Source organism: Polyodon spathula, chromosome 5 (genome assembly GCF_017654505.1).
Source record: "Polyodon spathula isolate WHYD16114869_AA chromosome 5, ASM1765450v1, whole genome shotgun sequence".
Taxonomy (NCBI): domain Eukaryota; kingdom Metazoa; phylum Chordata; class Actinopteri; order Acipenseriformes; family Polyodontidae; genus Polyodon; species Polyodon spathula.
Genome location: NC_054538.1, coordinates 76,470,598 through 76,484,649, shown reverse-complemented (window position 1 = coordinate 76,484,649; position 14,052 = coordinate 76,470,598).

Genomic DNA, 14,052 nt, shown 5'->3' with positions numbered 1-14,052 from the left:
TGTATTTCATTTTTATGTTTCCACTATAGTCTGTAAACCATGTTCCAGGTGAGTAAATTGATCATTTGTTCTTAAAACCTTTTTTTGTTGCATTAAAAATGTTCTAATGTAGATAAGTATCTTTATTGCATTGTATAGATAAACAGCAGATTCAGCACACTATTCATGGTCTTGGTTAAAGTATGCAGGGGTGAAAACTGAACAATGTGGCTGGCTGAAGCCTATTGCATGAAATTTAGCTATTATAATCCATTATCCTGTAGCTTTGCAAAACACTGTGTGGGTGATACTTGGAGCAGTCATTCACTATTCATATTTTAAAGAGGTGTGTTTTGGAATTGGGAATATTTTAAGTTCAGCAAATATACATTGCTGATGATGACTGCTGTGCCAGACATACATTGATCACAATATAGAGTGGCTTTCTTCTGCCAATGGCAGTTGCAATTCAAGTAAAAACAATGGATCATCTCTGGACAAGGAGGGTGCCATATTACCCTACCTATGGGGCAAAGTGGCCCTGTCAAGCAACAGCCATTTATTTGTCAAAAGATAGTTTCTCAACAAAGAAATGTCATACGTGCATGCTAGTATAAATAACACTGTGACAGAAAGTCCTTACCAATCCTTACCAGTAGTCACTTTACAGCGCCAATTACTTGTCAGGTGATGTTCTGTACATTGTGATGTAATTCAATTATCATTTTCTATTATAAAATAATTTGATATCTGTGTTCACAATGTTAAACATAAATCATTTACTATTACTATAGCCATCCTAAGATTTCAAATACATTATCTTACTGGCTAACAATATTATCACTGACCCCCACCCCGCTCTTTCCACTATGTGAGATATCTAGTTTATTTGCTTGTAGTTTATAGTTCACTTTGGATTATGCAGATATTTCATAGGCAATGCTACAGAAGTAAAAGTTTCTGCTGCTTTCTGGTGAGAAATGGTTTCCTGTGCTGTAGCACGGTTCTCTCCAATGGAATAGTTGCAATCATACCATGTGACACTTGAAGTAATTAGATATCAGGAATTATTTTATTGGGTAGCACTCCTTTAAAAGATGTCATAGTTTATAGACAAATAAACACATAACACACTTTTATCAGATTATAAGTACATAAGGTATCAGAAACACATTTTTAGAGGTACCTTTGCACTGGTGGGATGAATTTTTCATAAAAAATATTTTGAAGGTGGAACTATATTCCGGGATACAAACAAATCCAAACTAATAAATAATAGCAGTAAAATGTGAAATGCTATGCAGACTTACAGGTAAAGGATGATCTAATTTTGCAGGATCAGAATTGGGCACTACACATGAAATGCTTCTTGTTGTACCCACAGTTGAACTTGTACAAGGCGTTGCATTACCTCCTTTTAGTTTATTGAGTCAGTGGGAGGCAACTCTCTCACACACAAGGTCAGGATACTGATGTTTATCAGTGCAGCTGCTGGAAGGAGCTAATGGAAAAGTTACCCAACCTAAATTAGAAATGAGATCTTTACAACAGGCACATCTGATAAGATACAAAGCATGCAGTAGTGTGTATGCTGCATCTGTAGTTTTGATTTGTTATGTGCAAATTCATTAGAACACCCCGCTGCTTCTGTAGTTTTGATTTATTATGCATATGAAATCAAACCACTGTAACTGAAAAGCTTGGAAAATTGTCCAAATAGGCAAATTAGTGATTGTCTAATTTAATTGATGACTTTAATAGGCCACACATTCAATTAATTAAAAAAAGTAAGAGAAAAGGAATACATAGCCACAAATGATAAAATGCTTTTGACTTTTTAGAAGCTGTTTAAAGTGCCTAATTAAAGCACAAAATGGTCTAACAAGTTCACACAAGTGCCTGTTGTTTCTACATCACTAATTACTGAGCGGAAATTGAAATTCTCACACTCTGAGGTTTTCATGCAGATAGGTATATAAAGGATATATAAGTTCATGTGCTACCTACTTACCATGGTCAACAAATCAAAGCCTTACAAAGAAATGGGCATTTTTTCATACTTATTTAATTACTCACTTACTTACTGACTTGCTTCATTACTGTTTGTCATTGCTGCTCATTACTTATGTATTTGTTAAAATGTCTAACAAACAGAAAAAGGAATCCCTTGAGCCATGTCACTAATTAAATGTCTCATATATGCCTCAGAAAATATTAAGACCATACATGTGCTAACTCATAAAGTCTTTGTTTAACAACAAGATTGTTGCGTTGGACCAAATACACCATGCAGCCACTTTACAGTGAAAATGACACAGCTATTCCAGGACCTGCAGTGAAGTAGGACAAGCGGTCCTTTAGTTCAGCACACATGACTCAAACTTCGACTCAGACTCTGAAGTGGCTAAAAACGAGCATTCCTTATTTCTGTTGTTCCCGTTCCACCCGTTTCTCAAACCAGTAAAAGACATGCAGGCATTGAACAGACCGGGGAGTGGCGGCTGTTAGATAAGCAAATAATTACTGTAAATTTACAAACTGAGAAACCTAAACAAAATAACTGCATCAGAGGTTAAAATAAAGCAAAAATCAAATCCACATTCTATATCAGAGACACATATGCATGATATAACTGCAATAATACCCTCTACCATACCAGCCTGAATCAGAGACTGGTTTGGCCTTTGAATAAGGCTCTGACAAAGCCATTACAGTTTACTGTAACTACAATTCATTGTGTGTACTGAAAACTACGGTACAGTCTTGGGCTGACCCAGTGCAATTACTTAACAAGCCTAAATATAGTCCATGTAAATTACCTCTTGAGACCCATTGCATTGCAATCTATAGCATTCTCCATTGGGAAAAAAACATGGGTTTACTAAACAATGCTGCTTTTCCATTTCCAATATTCTTTAACCTTTCCTCCTCTTTCCAATACCAGCGGGTACAGAGGCATCAGGATTACTTTTGACAACTTAATAAATAATTCAGAACATTTAACCGTGTTGAAAAACAGCATAAAAGTACATTTACACTTGATTTAAAAAGCTGATATTTCTAAAGGTCTGTTTGTTGTGCTGGATCTCAAGGGACCAATGGTAATACGATAGCACTCCATTTATCCGTGTGCTTGGGGGGACACAGGTCCACACATGTGTGAAATCCGCGGATAAATGAGGTGTCATTGTGTGCGACTAGAATATGCATGAATAAGACACAGAAACAAGTAATGTAAACCAAATTAGCATTTACTGGAGATGTATGCAATACAATATATTACAAAGACAAGGTTTTAAAATTAGTTTACTTTGATAGTGATACTCCTAGCAAAATCTTTTCAAAATGCAATACATCTCCAACCCTGTTTCCCTAGCTTTTTCTGTTACCAAAAAATAAATAAAAAAATACTAATAAAAAATAAATGTAATACAAAGCTACAAGATCGTAAGACATACTATGATGGGAATAAGCTATTCAGCCCATCAGAGTTCACAATTTTCCTGTAAACTAAATTAAGTCTACATTGGTAATAATGTTTCAGAGATAAAACTCGTCAGGGAGCTGCAGGAAATGAAGTCGTGGATGAACGGGGTACAGATAAATGGTATGTGGGGGTACGGATAAAGGTTCTACTGTATATAATTGTGCTATAAGAATTGCAGGTGTATTTTAAATTGTACAACCACAGATTGCATCTATTGCAAGCATCATAAAATGGCTACAGGAACGGCTAAGTCTTCTAGATCTTCCATGAGGCTTGTTTGACTGAAGGATGTGCTAAATATTGCTGATGTTTCCATTTTTTTGTCCAACTCTGTGTACATTTACCGATATTTCAAGCACCAAAACAAAAATCTTTGTCATCAAGCAAACTACAGCTAGAAAATATATCACAACATTGCAGGGATTTCCTGATCCCTTTTGTTTCTGAAATGTGTTGCTGCTGGTGAATAAGAGTAAAAGGATGAGTTATGTAAGAGAAGCACAGGACAGAGCAGTGCGATTATTAATGGCGTGTGTTCGAAAGTGTGTGCTGATGTCCATTATAACAGTTCACCGCTGTATTTTTGCACAGTATTTTTGCAGTTTTCCCATGGTTATACAGTACTATGCATTTTCCATAGCTTACCCTAGTGCAAATTGGACTTTGGTGCAAAGACCTTAATAAACTGTGCCACTGTGTCTAGGAATAATTAACCAGTGCTGGACTCCAGAGAGTCAGTGATATACTGTACTACTGTGAAAGAAAAGTAAAGCTCAGTCTAATGAATAACACTGATAGATTGAAACAGCTGGTGAACCCCAAGCTGAAAACAAATCCATCTTGAACAGAGACAGCATTATCATGAACAGACACAGAGTCTGCATTGGAAAGAAGTGTTCAATACATCATTTTTCAGCAGCCAAACCAAACCAAACAATAAGTACCATGCCAGCATGAGTAGCAGTTGTTATCTTTTAGTTTCATTCTCTCCCCTCTGTCTCTATCCCGTACCTCCTCACTGTACACCCAACCCTGTTCAGCAAAAATTCCAGGTCTTTTATATTGTAGCCGAGGGGTCAACTGGCAATGAATTACCTAATTTACCCCTCAACCACATTCGGCACAAGTTTTATCATATGCATGGTCAACAGCCAGTTTATTAATAAGCACCCGCTTTTAAGAACATAAGAAAGTTTGCAAAGGAGAGGAGGCCATTCGCCCATCTTGCTCGTTTGGTTGTTAGTAGCTTATTGATCCCAGAATCTCATCAAGCAGCTTCTTGAAAGATCCCAGGTTTCTTTTTTCAGGTCAGAAAGACCCTTGGGTTGACATTGTCAATACCTTTTAGGATTACCTTTGAATGCTTGAATCTTTGTTCAAGACTGAATATATTAAATTATTTTAGCCTGTTTGCATATGACATGTCTTTTAAACCTGGAGTAATTTTGGTCGCTCCTCTTTGCCTTCTTTCTAGAACAACAATATCCTTTTTGTAGCAAGGTGATCAGAACTGAACACAATATTCTAGATGCATTGTAAAGTTTTAGCATTACTTCCCTTGATTTAAATTCAACACTTTTCACAATATATATCCGAGCATTTTGATGGCTTTTTTTATTATAGCTTCCGCCCATTGTCTAGATGAAGACATTCCTGAGTCAGCATAAACTCCTAAATCTTTTTCATAGATTAGTTTTTCAATTGCAGTATCTCCTATATGGTATTTATAATGCTAATTTGTATTTGTAGTGCAGTACCTTACACTTTTCTATATTAAATGTCATTTGCCATGTGTTTGCCCAGTTCTGAATGCTGTCTAGATCATTTTGAATGACCTTTGCTGCTGCAATGGTGTTTGCCACTCCTCCTATTTTTGTATCATCTGCAAATATAACAAGTTTGCTTACTATACTAGAATCTAAGTCATTAATGTAGATTAGGAATAGCAGAGGACCTAATACTGATCCCTGTTGTACTCCACTGGTTACCTCACTCCATTCTGAGGTTTCTCCTCTAATCAGTGCTTTCTGTTTTCTACATGTTAACCACTCCCTACTTGAATCCCTACTGCATTCGGTTTGAGAATTAATCTTTTATGCAGGACTTTGTCAAAAGCTTTCTGGAAATCTAAATAAACCATGTCATACGCTTTGCAATTATCCATTGTTGAAGTTGCATCTTCAAAAAAATCAAACATGTTAGTTAGACATGATCTCCCTTTCCTAAAACAATGCTGATTCTCTCCCAGGATACTGTTACCATATAAGTAAATTTCCATTTTGGATCTTATTATAGTTTCCATAAGTTTACATGCAATAGAAGTCAGGCTTATTGGTCTGTAGTTACCGGGTTCGGTTTTGTCTCCCTTTTTGTGTATCGGTATTACGTTTGCAGTTCTCCAGTCTGTCAGTATAACTCCTGTCTGAAGAGACTGTTGCATGATCTTGGTTAGTGGTTCATAAATAACTTCTTTCATTTCTTTGAGTACTTTTGGGAGGATCTCATCCGGCCCAGGGGATTTGTTTATTTTAAGAGCTCATAGTCCCTTTAAAACTGCTGCCTCTGTTATGCTAATTTCTTTAAAAAAACGGATAGGAACAGGTCTACATGTGGGCCATGTTGTCCGTTTCCTCCTTTGTAAAAACTTATGAAAAGTAATCATTTAATTTTTTTTGTCTCTTCATCTATGATTTTGCCATTTGTAGCTCTTAAACATTTGACTTCCTCCTTGAATGTGCTTTTGCTGTTATAATACTGGAAAAACTTTTTGGAATTGGTTTTAGCCCCCTTGGCAATGCTCATTTCTATCTTTGTCTTGGCCTCTCTAGCTTCCTTTTTGACTTGCATTTGCAGATCCGTGTACTCTTTCTGTGTACTTTATTCTTGGTCCCCTTTAAATGCTCTGTAAAGTGCCTTTTTTTTTCTCTGAATATTTTTAAAATTGATCTATTAAACCATTTTGGCCATTTTATTTTAGATTTTGATGTGTCTACTTTTGGGATTTAATTGTTTTGTGTCTCTAGTATTACATTTTTTTAAAAATAGCCATCTTTTTTCTGCGGATGTTTTCTCTATTTTACTCCAATCTACTTCTGTCTGTCTCTGTTTCATTCCTTCATAGTTTGCCTTTTTCAAAATTATAAACCTTGTTGTGATCTGAGTTTGCCAGTGGTTCTCTGACCTCTGTTTTAGTTATTCTGTGCGTTAGGAACCAGTCATTTATCATTTCTACCATTTCAATTTTGTCTGTTGTACTCCCCACCAGGTTTTCCTATTTTATATGGGGGAAGTTGAAATTGCCCATTAGTATGGCATCTCCTTTGCTAAACGCATTTCTAATGTCATTGTATAACAAATTATTTTGCTTGGTGTATGAATTTGGTGGTCTATAGCATGCCCCTGTCATTATGCCCTTTGAATTTTTGTCGATTATTCTGACCCATATTGATTCTGCATTGTTTTTTTCTACCAGATTTAACATCTGGGCTTCAAAACTATAGAGCTACCCCTCCGCCTCTCCTGTCCTGCCCATCTTTCCTATACAGTGTATACCCACTAATATTATATTTGTCTCCATCATTCTCAGATAACCATTTCTGTAACGCCTACCACATCCTAGTTACTTGTTAGTGCAATAGCTTCAAATTCTAACATTTTGTTGTTGAGACTTCTAGCATTTAGATAAATACATTTAATGGCTATCTTACCTGAGCTGTTGCCCTTATTTTGATGTGGTCTCCCTTCTGTTTTTTTTGTTGATTTATCCCCCTTTCCTTTCTAGTTTAAGTGCTTCTGAACATCCTTGTGTATCCTTTTTCCAAGGTTCCCTTTTTGTTTAAGTGAAATCCGTCCCGCCTGTATAGATAGTCCTTGTTGTAAAATGTGGGCCAGTGTTCAAGGAAGGTGAAGCCTTCCTTTGTGCACCACAATCTCAGCCATGAGTTTAGATTATTGCTCCTATACTGGGTTATTAACAGACTTCCTAATTCCATTTGAATCATGTGACAGCGTGTCCATACAGCTGCCAGCCTCACCCACTCATTACATTTACATAGACAGAGAGAGAAGATGGGGCTGGCCGAGTTGAAAGGTCACATTGTCACTTGATGTGAATGGAATGAGGAATGCTGCTCAGTCCCAACACTGTCTCTAGATTTTGAGAAAAATTATAATAATTGGAGCAACAGAATGCAGAATCATTAGAATGATTGAAAACACTATAATATAGTTAAGGAAATATACAAAACCAAGACAATTAAAATGATTGAAAACAGTATTACATAGAAAAGGAAATATACACAAGCAATTAAAATGACATTCTTTATACTCAATCTATATTGAATAATAAAGAAAGACACCTAATTGGAGAAATGTTATTGAAAACAAGCAATCAGTGAAGTGCTCCTCCATTTATAAGAATTAACAAGGTTGTGGCCTTGCCACAGAGATCTATGATAAAGAGTACAGCTGATCTCAACAGCACTGCTTAACCAATCAACAGATCTTAGTTCCTGATTTTCTTTTTAAGAGTGCTGCACTTTGAAAAACGTCAATGACAAAGTCCCTGTGTTATAATTGGCTTGTCATCTATTAGAGATTAGGGCTTAGGTTCATTTCCGCAATTACATTGCAATTAGACAACAGCACTTTCTTTTGGAGTTGTTTTGCAAAATGTGTTGGTTGTTTGAAGAATCGTCTGGCTGTCGTTAAATGTTTACTTGCATAAGAGAAAACCGAGAAAAAACTTTGCATCATGTTATCAATTCAGGCTCTGATCTTCACATCTAACCACCGGGGTCATTCAGAAGTATTGCCTAAGCAAATTAAATCCTTAGAAAGTGTTCATACTCATATAGGAAAAAAATTAAAAGAGGCAAAATTACAATCTGAGTTAAAACTTTTAGAACTAAAACATAAAAAGGAACTTGCTCCTCCATAAGGGAGTTGTTGAATATTAGATAAGAAATAATCTACAAACTCTCGAGGTGGGAAAAAAATGGGAGTTTATAAAACAAAAATATTATGAAGCTGGAACCAAATCAGTGAGAATATTAGCAAGACGATTATGTAAACAACAGGCCAGGGCTACAATTCATAAAATATAAAATCCAAAGACCAAGTGGATATGCTGCAAATTGGAGGAAATTCAAACATCCTTTGTGGAATATTACAAAACTCTATATACACAGCCTGAGAAACAAAATGGGCAAAGGCTGCTTCTTTATTACATTCTCTAAATTTGCTTAATTTAAATGTGGAACAAAACAACAATTTGACAGGAGCACTAACTATTGAGGAAATTAATAATGCTATATCAAATAATTTAAGATTTTAATTTTGTTATAAATATGTTTCTGAAATCGTAGGGTAGTGGTGAGATGTATCTGTTGTGTCGAGTTTAATATTGCACACTCGCTGGTCAGTTTTATAAGGCGCTATTTAGTTTAATAAGTAGATGCTGTTGCTGAATATATAGTATATTACATGCTGAGTGAGGCTTGCGTGGTGATTTCTCAGATGGCTTTAAATAGTGTTACTGCTGCTGCTTGTCTTGAAGTTTTCTTTGTTGTGTTCTCTGACTAAATAAATACCACAGTAAATTTGCCAATTTTTCTGTAATTCTTAGTAACAGAGATGTAAAAAACAGATTGTTTTATGATGTCATAGCAGCGGTAAGACAATTATTACTGCATGGTCATGTGATCTTGTTCAGCCAATCACAACACTTAATTTATCCAAGCCATTTTATAAACTAAATTGACATTATATAGGCAAACATATAAAACCTAGAAATACAAGGTCAGATTCTAATGATATTCTTAACATATTCATTTATGCCTATCAACAAAGAAATCAGAAGAACATTGCATCTAAATTCTATACCAGCATTCAGAACACTAAACAAAGATCAACATTATACATAACCCTAAATGGGAAAAAGAAAGTGCTGCTGTAATTTCTAATGAACAGTGAGTGGGAAGGTATATGCACATTTCAGCAGAGTTCCACTAATCCACACATTTGGAGAGAATTTGGCTGGAAAAATATAACTTTTTTTTTTATAAGTCCTAAAATGGAATCACAACAGAAAGGCATAACTTCACACTGTTGGAGGCTCTGTGGGGAACGGGTAACAACTCATATAAATATTTTTTGGTCCTGTCCAAAGGCGCAGCAGTTTTGGCATTCCTTGAGTTTAGCTCTGAAGAAGTTGGTGCTGAAGTACCACCTGAATTTTCATCAATGTATTTGAGAAATCTCCCCTTCAAGTTATTCGAAAGATAGGTACATTTTGGATAGTCTCGTAATGGCCAGTAAGAAAGATATTACAAGAAATTGGTTTGTTCAGGAACCTCCAACATATGATCAATGGATTGATTTAGTAAATAAAATCTATGTAATGGAAATCTATGTAAAATGAACCTTCTCTCTCAGACTGCAATCAAAAAAATGCATGAGATATTGGGCCACTTGGATTGATTTCGTATCTGCTTTGAGGTCTAATTTTATACCATAAAACCCAGAAACATATTTATTTTCAATGTATTTATGTTGATCATGTTCTTTTCTCTCTCAGTTTTGGTGGCATGTGTAAATAGTTATATTGTGTTATAATAAAAAGGAAGATGTTTATGTACGTGTAGACATCTTATGTAATGTTATGTATATATCTATACCTTTTTCTTGTGACATAAAAAGTAAAAAAAAAAAAGAAAGTGTTCATAAGGGAACTGAGGGGTAAATTCTCATATACACTAGTGACTCCATCTGCTCCATGCTACATACCCTTACCTTTACAGAGCATCACAAAAGCATGACTGTACGCTGGGTGGAGAAGATTTTGAGCAGCTGTCAAATAGTATGCTAACAGGAAAAACATTGTTTCCAATCGGCACATCAAGAATACCTTTCTTTTCTTGAGCGCTGCCAGCCTGCATAATTCAATATAACACACTACATTACTGATAGGGCTGATCTGATAGCCTTCAGCAGATTACAAGTTATTTACATTTTTCAGTAAAGTAAGGGGTGTGACCTGTATAATTATTAAGGGCTTGTGGCAATGTGCCCCCCCCCCCCCTCCCCCGTGTGTGTTATATGTTGTATTGCGTGTGGTGTGTTAATGGTGATGTATAGGTATTAGTGCATGGGATATAAATGGCTGTGTGTAGCACAAGTGATTTAAAATATATAATTGTATTTAGGCACAGGGATTGCATAATCACTTAACGTGCATATAAAGTGTGTGATAGTATGTGTACATGGGATTGCACAAATTAGTTCATGTGCTGCGATTCAAGTAAATAATTAATTAGTAATTAAATAACGGCACAACAGTATATATAGATGCATGTTTTACTCACTTGGGGTTGGGTGTTCGTTGAGTAGAGAAAGGGTGTGGAGAGCAGATTTCATTAAAAGGATAAATAAAAGAAATAATACATAATACTTGTGTGTTCTGACTCACCGTGTGTGTTTGTCTGTTAGCCCACTGTGTGTTTAGTGTTAGTCAGTTTTGTTTGTCTATTTATTTTGGCCTCATGTGCCGTGTGCTGTTTTGTTCACCTTTTATTTTCTGTGTGTTAATGAAGCACCGAGCACCGCAGCATGTCAGTTTCGCCTGCAGTTTCTGTGTGTTTTGGTTTCATTTCCTGGCCCGACGTCACCCCTCAGTCAGCTTGTTCACGGGGCTTTATGCTGATTTGCACTGCCTTTCGCACAACTCCCATAGATTTAACGTGTGACTTTACTGCAGAGGTGGGCAACTGCAGCTCTTCCAGAGCACTGACATTGAAGCCAAGTCCCTAGCTATTAAACCCATTGTCTGCGGGGTCAATGAAATCAGGGAATTGATCGAGTGCAAAGTTTGCCTTCATTTACTTCAGTTTTAGAAAATAACTCAGTACAAAATGTGCACTACTTCTGCCTAGACTTACTGTAAGAGTTCCTTTTTCATGTTTCAGACTGTGTGATGTACCCTAACCTGAACCCTATTCTGAAACCATTGTTTACTTACATATATCATGCAAAAAGATCTACACATTAAGTACATTGCAACTATGCATACTAACATTGTAATTATGTATAAGTACACATGCATTTACTAAGTAACTGCTATGTAAATATATAGTAATTAGAGACACAGAATGGAAAGTGTTACCATATTTTATTACTACTTATAACATTATCACTGGTCACCCTTTTATTGTGTTGAATGTCTTTTGGTTATTTGCTTGTTTTTTTTAATACTTTAGGGATTTGTAGCTGTTTCAAATATGCTACAAGTGGCTGGTGCTTCCTCTTATAGTATCACTTCCACGGCCTCTCTCTGGTTTACCATTGGAGTGAGGCTGACTGAGCGTGCTCTGCAGTGTCCAAAATACTATAATACCTCTGGTTCGTCATTAAAACATTGTAAAACCTGTTGATTGTGCCACAATGTTGGATTGATTTCAGATCAGCTGCATTAAAGCTGGATTGCAATTATAAGACACGTACTAGAAGTTTTCTCCACTACAGTAGAGAGAAGAATGTGTAATCCTGGTCTGGTCTTTCTGCTTCGCTATTAATCACAACCCCCTCCAGGTCCTGATTGAAGCACTGTGCCGACACGACAGGCAGCACCACTCAGTCAGGCACAGTTTAATGCAGTTCATCCAAAACGCAGAAGAAATGTTTCAACACTGAACAAGAGTCATCATAGTTTGGTACAGTATTTTGGGCACTTGGCAAAAAAGAACAAAAAAGAACACAAACTTCAAGCTCTAGTCATCATATTCCCAATATAAGTAAAAAGCAAGCGAAAGATGGCAAAGCACAATTAAGCCCAACACTGAGGAAACTAGTGACAATGCTGTCAAAGCTAATTATGCCTGGTTATGAAACATTTAATTAATTTCCACTGAGAGACATTCCTGTTATAATGTGTAGCTGTATTCAGAAGCCTGGGAAGCGAGTGAGAGGACTGCACTTCATGCAGTGATGTTATTTTTAGAACCTGCAGCGTATTCTTGAGCAACCACTGCAGAAAGAGTGTGGAGTGCAAGCAGGGTGTATGACCCTGGGCTGGGAGGAGAGGAAAACAAGGTTTGGAGCTCAAAAGACAATCTATCACAGAATCAGTTGTGAGCGCAAACTTTTTTTTTTTTTTTTAATAGTAAAAATACGTGTTTTAAGAATGATTTGATGAGAAAATGAAAAGAAAATCTGAACAAATGATCCAAGCAATTAATCACGTACAGTATTTACTAATTTTTCTGATCAATATTCAATTAACATTCCAAATGTTTGTAATGCACGCCATCTAAAAGTGCTGTTTATAGAAAGGTGTTCCTTTAGTCAGTTAACAAATTAACCCAGGTATGAAGAGGGATGGGGTGAAATTTGTACTGCACATCTTTCTTTTGTTAATGTGGAAAGAAAAGGGGTAACACGTTACATTAAGTGTCTCTAATTACTGTGTATTTACATAGCAGTTAGTAAATACATGTGTACATACATGTTTACTTAGACACATTGTAACATTGGGTTTTGGAACTAATGAATGGTAAACTTTGTTAAGATTTGAAACATGATCTTGTCTCATCCTTATAGAATAACAGAGTAGTTAATTCCATGTTAATTCCATGTTTACATTCATAAACGTTACACTTCAGCAGGTAACTGCGTTCTCATATTGAAACACCTGCTCATTGTTCCAAGACATCACAGTCACATTTCATTTCCATGCGTTACAGTTGCTGCTGAAATAAGAGCAGTTTACTGGCGAGAGATGAATTGGGATCTGTCAGAACTGCCTGTGTACACCAGGAGGTCACTGCCATGTGTTAAACACCGCAGAGGGACTTGCATGAGGGGAGCAGCTGTTTCTGCCCTTCCACAAAGGTATATTACTGCTAGAGACAAAGCTTCTCTCCAAACCAGCACCTGAAAAAACAAGCGCACAAAACAAAAAAGACATATTGTCACTTTAAAACTCACTATTTACAAATTGGCAGGTCCCGAGAGGAGTGCATATTTATAAGTCCTGGTCCTTTAAATACCACAGTTCCATGCTTGTCCAGTCCTTGGCAATCAAAAGGCAGTAAACAGCTTAGTCTGATGAAAAAACACACAGAAAGGTTAAGGCTTTTATCCAACACCGACACACGCTCTCTTCTCTGTCCCAGGAACACTGTCCCGACCGGTGGAGAGGCTGCCCCTTCTGTACACCTTGGCTCTGCCCCGTATTCGATTACCTGGGCTTGGAACCAGATGCACCTTGCTGCCCTCCTCCAGCCTCCTAGCAGGCCTACTCCTACAGAATGTTAACCCAGTAGTCGCCAGCGCCAGTGGGTGGACAGGTTCCCCATATTCCCCCTGCTGGCGGGAGGTGACCTTTTCAGTGCATGGAATTAATCTACTCTGTCGCATGGCCATATACTATATAAAATATTAAGGTGAGCCATTACCTTTTAAGTCCCAAGCCTCCACTGTTTAATGATCTCTTTAGAAGCTGTTAAATGCAGCTGCCTTTGATAACCTTGCCTAGGAATCTCTACCCCTTTCTTTCTTGCAACACTGTCTGGTTGGGAGAAAGCAGAGTT